The sequence below is a fragment of the Echinops telfairi genome, unplaced genomic scaffold (assembly GCF_000313985.2).
Source record: "Echinops telfairi isolate 266 unplaced genomic scaffold, ASM31398v2 ScPeMD7_5592;HRSCAF=6446, whole genome shotgun sequence".
NCBI lineage: Eukaryota > Metazoa > Chordata > Mammalia > Afrosoricida > Tenrecidae > Echinops > Echinops telfairi.
Genome location: NW_022109491.1, coordinates 23,173,692 through 23,182,619, shown reverse-complemented (window position 1 = coordinate 23,182,619; position 8,928 = coordinate 23,173,692). Strand labels below are relative to the sequence as shown.

Genomic DNA, 8,928 nt, shown 5'->3' with positions numbered 1-8,928 from the left:
ATCACTCTGAGACTTGCTGTGATTAAGTTAAGTTCTTGAAGCCCATTGTCACGGCTTTTTGAACACTTTGCAGCCTGGAGTCCTAGGAGATGGAGGGGATATTCCTTCCTTCCCTTTAAAGAGAACTGTCATTTGGGATAATAGGTTGTGTTCATGATTTCTCCCAACAAGTTAGCATTATTTGCAGGGGATAATATCAGAATAAATTAACTGACCCGTTTGGGGCCCTAAGTGCCTTATTTGGTGTGGTGAGGGATATAGAAGTGTAACGTGCCTACCTCTACCCCCTTTTGGAGGTTGTAGTGCTTTCAGAGTTTTTAATTTACTTGAACATTTCATTGTGGCTTGAGTGAAAGCTTATAAAACAGATTAATTCCCCATTCAGTCATTTAGACATAGATTATTTCATGACTGGTTGCAATCCCCCAGTGTGTCAGCATTCTGCCCCCTTCCATCCTGGGTGTTCATTTCTATTTACCCAGCTTTCTTGCCTTCTGAATTTTGCTTTCAGGAAAAGGCTGCCCTTTTGGGCTCCTGTAGCTGAATGATCTGAGGAGCACATTCCTCATGAGTGTTATTGTTCACTTTATAAGCCTGCCTATTGTTTGTGGGTAAGCTCAGTTCTGAGTTTGAAGGGTGGCATAGAGGTTACGTTTTAGACTGCTATGGTCAAAACAGTTACTTCTCTCAAGAAAAACAGGGCTTTCTACTACTGTAGAGTTAGTCTCCAAAACTCACTGGGACACTTGTACCCTGCCTTTTAGGGTCAGCTGGATGGCAGTGACTGAGTAAGGGTCATCTACTCTGGGGTTTCACTAGTGTCTTTCAGACCAGTTAGTTTGATAGAGTGGATACTTGCTTTCAGGGAGCATACAATCTTTTGGGGGAGACATGCTAATAAGATCATGAAGATGGAACTTATGATATGGCAGTTGGTTATAGAGGTTTTGACTTAGAGACCGAGGTCTACTATTGTTCCTTGGCACTAATAAGGCCAAGTAAGCTAGAATAAATCACTTTCCCACCCAAATCTCCATCTTTTTCTTCTATAAAATGGAATTAATACTCTGAATCTTGCATTCCTCAAATGTTATTGTGAGGAACAAATGAGATAATGTTACTAAAAGTACACTGTAAAGTCAGATACTACAGTTCTTATGTGAATAACCATTGAATAATTGGGCATTTTTCCTTAGGAGAGAAGAAATTTCTTTGACCTGGTGTGATAGGGAAGATTTAGCTGTTAGGACTGGGAGAAAGACGGATGGAAGTATGGAAGAATAAAAGTGAGTGTTCCCCATCTTAATACTCAGTTTGTAGGAAATAGTCACTTCCAGGCAGTTTTCAAAAGCATATTATTTATTCACCCTCTCACCATTGGTATATAAGAGAATTCCTCTTGCTTGACATCCTTGTTAATGTTCGGTTCTTGCTTTCTTTTACATTTTTACTTGTCTTTTTTCACTTTAAACCTTTCTGGTTGGTATGCTAGGAGCCATGGTGGCACTGCTAATGGCAGAGTCAAACCCACTAGCCACTCCTGGGGAGAAAGATGAAGCTTTCTGCTGTTGTAAAGATTTACAGCCTCACCCTAGAACAGTGGTTCTCAACTTTCCTAATGCCTCAACCCTTTCATACAGTTCCTCATGTTGTGGTGACCTGTCAACCATAAAATTATTTTTGTTGCTACTTCATAACTAATTTTGCTACTGTTACGAATTGGGCAACCCCTATGAAAGGGTCATTCGATCCCCAAAGGGGTCTCGACCCACAGGTTGAGAACCGCTGTTCTAGAAGGTCTCTATGAGACAGAGTTGGCTTGATGATGACAGTGGGTGGGGTGTTTTTTTGGGGAGGGGTAATGGGTGTTGGATTGTAGTTATAGGTAGGGATTTTTAAAACCATAATAGGAACTCTTGGGTAGCAAATACATAAATAACATAAAGAGTAATTGGGGATTCAGAGAAGGCAGAAATCCCTTCCTTTGTAAGAGTGTGTGTAGCAGGCATGGTACCCAGGGAGCATTTATGGAAGAATTAACTTTTGAGCTGAGCCTGGTAGGATGAAGATGGTGACCAGAGTTGTTCAGGATCATCCTAATTTCTAATCCTCTGTCAAAGTCTGCTCACAAATTATGAAATGCTAATTATATAAGGGGCATCAAAAAACTTGTGGAATAATGGAATTTTCCCACAAACTTTTTGAAGTCCCTTTATATTTCTATGTCTGGTCTATATCACCCAGACTTCCCCAAAGCCAGCCCAGGTACTTTTTCTCAGTTGCTGTGTGCTTTTCTCACCTCACCTTGCCTCCTCACTTCTAGAAGGTATCACAGGAAGGAGATATAGACTGAATAGATAGGGATGCCATTCTGTGTAATGGGAACAACCTGAGCAGAGATACAGATCAGTGACCAGACCAGGTGGCATCCATACTCCCGCTAATGCGCAGAGCTAGTTGGGGGTAGGTGACACCTTCTCATTGTGTGCTAGAGCAGGTGAAAAAGACTTTGCCTTTCCTAAGCCACCTTTTTTTTTTTTACCTAGATAAAAGATTGAGAATGACCTCCTTGCCTATAATTAAATCATTTCAGAAAAGAAAATTAATCTGGCAAATAGCTCTACTGGAAAGAGAATTTGTCTTCTGTTAAAATGGAAGGTGAGGGAAGAATGCACCAAACCTAGAGTTTTGGTGTCTCAGAGCTCATTTATTACTCGTATATTTGCTCAGGGAAAAATTGCCGTTTCTTGGTCAGCTTTTATCCTGCCAGCGGACCCTAGCTGGGTGTTTATTTTCTGTAGTTTTACCAAAGCACTTTGAAGGCTGGCATGAACATTGATCATGTCTTAGAGCCTTTTCTCTTTGTTCTGTCAGCAAGTATTAGAAAATGTACCTTAAATTACCTGGTTGGGGGAAATCAGGTGGCTATCCCTGTTCCCAGAGAGCAGTACTTTCATAACAAACATTAGTCAGTTCCTGATCCTGTGTGACAGGCCAGGGTGTTAGGAGGGGCTGGGAGTGTTTGAGCTGCCGCTGGTGACTGACCAGAGGGTGTCTAGGCTCTCCACGGAGGAGACTAGTCAAATACAGGATTAAAAATCTAACCTGGATTCTAACCTAGCTGTGCCTTTCATATTAATAGTTCACAGTGAATTGCTGTTTTAAAGCAACATCCTTTGCATTTAGACTGACAAGTTATTATTTAGTGAAGATTGTGTGTGCCAAGCTTTTTATATATACTTTACACACACACTTGTGCGTGCACATACATGTGTATATATAATCTTACGAAATTCTCACGTCAGCCCTAAGATGTAGGTTCTGTTGAGTTCCCATCATTCAGATAGGAAACTGAGATGGGAGGTTCGTTCAGAAACAAGCCATGGAATTGGCAGGCTTTGCACCTAACCATTGTCTTTCTTTATTTTCCCTGTATGACACAGTTTATTTAACAATAGGTAATTTTAAAAAAATCAAATTTAACAGTCTATACAGTGATCCAAAGTTGATATTTATAAGTAATCAATTTTAATTGCATGATTTAAATGGTTGGAGAATTTTTGCTGTCTATTTTCAATGTTTAGTTTATTTTTCTATTCAAGTTTTACAGAAGCCATTTTCTCTATATTGTTAATATGGAAAATTTCAAACTTACAAAAGTAGAAAAACGAGGTTGATGAAGCAGAAGGATAACCATGGCTCAGCATCCACAGCTACTATGTCATAGCCAAACGTCCTTCATTTGTGCCTTGCCCTAGTTCTCCTCCTGTGCTTTGAAGAAAATCCTCAGATATCCTATTTTGCCTTTAAATATTTCACTATGTATTGCTACAAGATTACTTAAAAAAACACAACTACAATGCCCATGTCAAATCTTGCAGAATTTAAAAAATTCCTTAATATCAAAACCTAGATTATGTTCAAATTTCCAGTTTTATCTCATCAGCTTCATACTCTTACTGTTTGTTTAAGGATTCACAAAGTGCCCTTCTATTTTTTTTTCCCCCTTGTAGTTTATTTGTTGTTGAAGCCAGGTGGTTTTTCCTATAGAGTTTCTGTGCTCTGGTCTTGGCTGAGTGTGTTTAATATCTTTCTCTGTGCTCTCTTTTCTGGTAATTGTATTTAGAGCACAGTATGTAATCCTCATGACAACCCTATAAACTAGGTAATATTCCACTATAGTGAGAAAGGTTGGGTGATTTGCTCAAGACCACATAACATAGCAAGCCTGCATTTGAACCCATAACCCACTTTCTTGCAAAGCCTCTTTGCTCTTTCCATTCCACCACTAACCTATTCTGTGTGATGTATGTGCAAGACCTTTTTCAAGATGAGAATCCTGTTTATATGTGACCATTTGAGCGGTTGCCATGTGATGGCATAGTACAAGATATGGTGGGTGTTAAACGAGTAGACTCAGACAGGCATATCTTTGAGACAGAGTCTATTTTGCCCATAGTGGGCCTATCGGATCTGTAATTCCCCAGAAGAGTTTTTACCCTCTTTCATACCATGCTACTACTCACTGCTGTAAGACTGCCTCTTACTAAAGCCTATTTTTGTTGTGTGTTTTTGTTTTTTCTGCTCATAAATCTAGTCTGGGGGACCTGGTAAATAAAGTTTTTCCAGCAATAAACCTTCCCTCCTTGGATTGAGTTACTATTTTGAGGGCAGCTAGGTTTTCCCCCCCAGTTCTGTTTGGCAAAGGTGTTAATTGCTTTTATGGAAATGTGAGGGAATCTGGAGACGATAGGATAAAGATGGAGTGGAGTGAAGCATGGGGACTGCTGTCCTGATTTAGGGAATGCAGACATTTAGCATCACATCCTTTACTCTCAAGGATATGTAACAGTAATGGGGCAACTTTGCTTTTTGGCAAAGTAGAATTTTTAGTTGTGATATCCAAGAGGAAGGGTTTTAAAGGTTCCCCCACTTTGGAACCAAACTGCTGAACCTCCATTAACTTTCATTAAAATAAGAAAGGGGTGGTATGTGGGAATGAGGTACAGCTGAGCCAGGAATTAGATGTGGGTGGCACACAGCACTGAGGTCCTGGCTGGCAGACAACTACTGTAGATGGTAAAGTCAAGAGGAGCCATGTTGGGTGCATTTGTTATCCCTAGAGTTCCTTACACCCTAGTGATCTAGAACCCTGGATAACCTCTTGAAAGAACCTCTTGTGACAGGTTGAGGACTGACTCCCTTCTGTTCCAGATCTATCTAGGACTTGTAAACTGACAGTCCCTTATTCAGCCTGCAAAGATTTTTTTTGTAGGACTTTTTAGTGTTTTTGTTTTTTCTTAATTGGAGTTGGGTGGTGGCCTCGAGATTGTGGCAGTCTTACAGTAGAGAAAATGTGTGTGAGATCAGTGGTCTTGTTGTGTGGACTGTGAGGGTGACTGATCTCCCCTAAGAGGAAGGGAGGGTTGAGCAAGTAGGCGGAGCAGTAAGACCAGACTTCTTTGTTAAACAATGGGTCTCGACTCCTTTGGGGGTCAAACGACCCTTTCACGGGGGTCACCCGATTCATAACAGTAGCAAAATTACAGTTATGAAGTAGTAATGAAAATAATTTTATGGTGGGGGGGTTCACCACTACATGAACTGTATTAAAGGGTCGAGGCATTAGGAAGGTTGAGAACCACTGAAAAGGTTTCCTGTTACGACTCCTTGTGCTACACTGGCCTTTCCACTTTTAAGAAGCTTGTAGCTGACTTTTGGGATTCTTAAGGCAGGACACAGCTCTACATTTTGGGAAACCTTCAGAGCATCATTCTCGTTTGGCAGAAGCTTTGAGTTTACAATTTCTTGGTTCTTAATTTTTCTCCATTTTGTTTACTAATTCATTTAACTTTGGCTGCCTCCTTTAGACAGAGCAAGTTCATTCTCAAGTTTGGCAAATCCCACACTATTTCCTATCATCTCTTTGGTACCAAAACCCTGTCTGTGCCAGTTGCCAAGCTAGCACTTTTTATTTTGGATCACTTGCCCAACTGAATTCAGTTTTGCTATCTGCTTGACTCCTGTGGGCCAATCCAACTTTAGATGGCACCCTCCAGTATTGAAGAGACTATCAGCAGCTCCTCAGAAGAAAGTCTGGACTTTCTACTCCCATAAATAAGTTACAGCCTCAGAAACCCACAGGGGATCACTATGAATCAGCATGGACATTGATGACAGTGAGTTTTCACCTACTTACAATGCTTTTTAGTTCTTAAGGGACTACGTTAACTATCTGCATGTTTCTTGTAACTTTCAGTACACCTTTTGGCTCACTGCCCTGGCCTGTCTTAGGACAGCAAAGTAGTTAAGACTCAGTGAACCTTGTCCTTGTTTAATGAGCATTTTCTGCAGTTTACAATACTCTAAAACCAGGTAGATGTGATTCTACTGTCTCATGAAAGAAACATCTAACACTAATCAAAACAGTTTAATTAAGAGTTAATACTCCGAGGTGTCGAACGGATCACTGAAGACAAATGGGTGCATAAGCAAATGTGGCGAAGAAAGCTGATGGTGCCCGGCTATCAAAAAGTATAGCGTCTGGGGTCTTAAAGGCTTGAAGGTAATTAAGCGGCCATCAAGCTCAGAAGCAACAAAGCCTACATGGAAGAAGCACACCAGCCTATGCAACCACCAGGTATCGAAGGGATCAGGCATAAGGCATCATCAGAACAAAAAATCTTACCATAGTGAATGATGGGGGCAGTGCGGAGTGGAGACCCAAACAAAGCCCATTAGTAGGCCACTGGAGATCCCCTTGCAGAGGGGTCTCGGGGAGGAGATGAGCCAGTCAGGGTGCGATGTAACAACGATGAAAAATACAACTATCCTCTAGTTCCTAAATGTTTCCTCCCCGCTCCCACTACCATAACTCAAATTCGACCTTGCAAGTCTGGCTAGACCAGAGGATGTACACTGGTACAGATAGGAACTGAAAATCCAGGGAATCCAGGGCAGATGAGCCCTACAGGACCATTGGTGTGAGTGGCGAAACAGGAGGGTAGAGGGAGAGTGGGTAGGAAAGAGGGAACCGATTACAAGGAACTATATGTGATCTCCTCCCTGGGGGACGGACAACCGAAAAGTGGGTGAAGGGAGACGTCGGACAGGGCAAGATATGACAAAATACCAATTTATAAACTATCAAGGGCTGATGAGGGAGGTGGAGCGGGGAGGGAGGGGAAAAATGAGGACCTAATGCCGGGGGTTTAAGTGGAGAGAAAATGTTTTGAGAATGATGAGGGCAATGAATGTACAAATGTGCTTTACACAATTGATGTGTGTATGGATTGTGAGAAGAGTTGTATGAGCCCCTAATAAAATGATTTAAAAAAAAAAAGAAAAAAAGTTAATACTCATGCACCCACCCCCAGCTTCGATGGTGGACAGCTCCGGTGTGTCAAAAAGGAGATACATGACTTCTGAGGAAACAGCTCACCCATGGCTTCTTGTAATTACTGTAGCATTGTCATTGAATATGTGGAGCACTGTGCTTATTTCCACGATAACTGATCATGGTTTCCCAGATAAAGAGAGGAAGCTATTAAGTGTTAGGAACTACAAAAGGGTATTGGTTCAAATTCTTGTTACGCCAGTACAATTTTGGAAAAGACTTTTCCACAGCCACTGCCTAATGAAACCTCTTTCATTTACAAATGAGGAAACTAGTTCAGAGGTAAAGCAGCTTGCCCATGGTGTCACTAGGTTGGGGATAAACTCTAGATCTTCAATGTGTTGTTTCTCCATGCTTCCTATTTTGTATGGCTAAGGAGTGCTGGTGGTGCAGTGGTTAAGTGCTTGACTGAGTACCCAAACTGGTTCAAACCCATTAGCCATTGGCACAGGAGAAGGATGTGGCAGTCTGCTTCTGTAAAGAGTATAACCTTAGAAACCTTATGGGGCAAGTCACTGTGAGTTTGGGTCTATGTGGCTTCTTTTCCATTATGCCCCACTGAACTGTGAGCTCCATACAGGCAAAAACCATTGAAAAGTGTGTGGTTCAAAGTCACCCAGCAGTACCACAGAATAATGGTTTGGTGGCAATCTGCTTCCATGAAGATTACAACTGGGAAATCATGGAGTTCAGTCAGATTAACATATGGGCTTTCAGGAGACTGATGCAATAGGTTTGGATCTTGGTTTGGTTACTGTTATAGACTGAATTGTATCCCATCTCCACCCCCCCCTCCCTACCCCCCCTCCAAATTCTTATAACCCCCATATCCCTGAGTATAATCCTACTTGGATATAGAGTTTCTTTGTTATGTTAAGGAGACAGATTTAGTGGCAGGATGTGTTTTAATCAGTCTCTTTTGCAATGTAAAAGAGAATAAGCCAGCAAGTGGACTAGTAGAAATGGGCCACAGCACATAAAGATCACCAAGCTGAAGAGATGAGAACTTTCTCCCTAACCCAGAGAGAAAGCCTTTCCCTACAACTGTCATCTTGAATTTGGACTTACAGCCTGACAAGTAGCGAGAAAATAAATTTTAAGTCATCCACTTGTAGTGTGTCTGTTGCAGCAGTACTTGATAATTAAGACATCTACTGTAGGACCTAAGATTTTTGAGTGAACAAATAAACTGTTGGGAGTTTTCAAAACTGGACCTATATCTAGATATTAGATGACATGTTAAATTATAGGATAAAACTAATGACATTTTATAAAGTGTCAATTTATTTACACTTCCATAAGAGTGGTGTTGTTAGATGCCCTTGAGCCAATTTGACTCATAGTGACACTGTGTACAACAGAAGGAAATACTGCCATCCTCACAATTGTTGTTTGAGCCAGTTGTCGCATCTGAGACAATCCTTGACGGGACACTTAAGTCTTTTCCCTATCCTTCTACTTAGTTTTAATTTACTCAGGGTGGTTTTTTGGAGTGAGGACTAGTTTCAGTATTATAACTAGTAATTTAAAAG

At 41.1% G+C, this 8,928-nt stretch overlaps 1 protein-coding gene across 2 annotated transcripts in view; it reads left to right on the top strand.

Moving 5' to 3' along the window:
- Nucleotides 1-1,212: 1,212 nt before the first annotated feature.
- Nucleotides 1,213-8,928, top strand: part of RALY (RALY heterogeneous nuclear ribonucleoprotein) — an 88,279-nt gene continuing 80,563 nt past the window's right edge. The window contains exon 1 of one of the 2 annotated variants that reach the window (XM_004697932.2): nt 1,213-1,286. The gene's annotated coding sequence lies outside the window, so the exon portion shown is untranslated. The remainder of the gene's footprint in view (nt 1,287-8,928) is intronic. The other variant, XM_004697933.2, reaches the window with a different exon arrangement.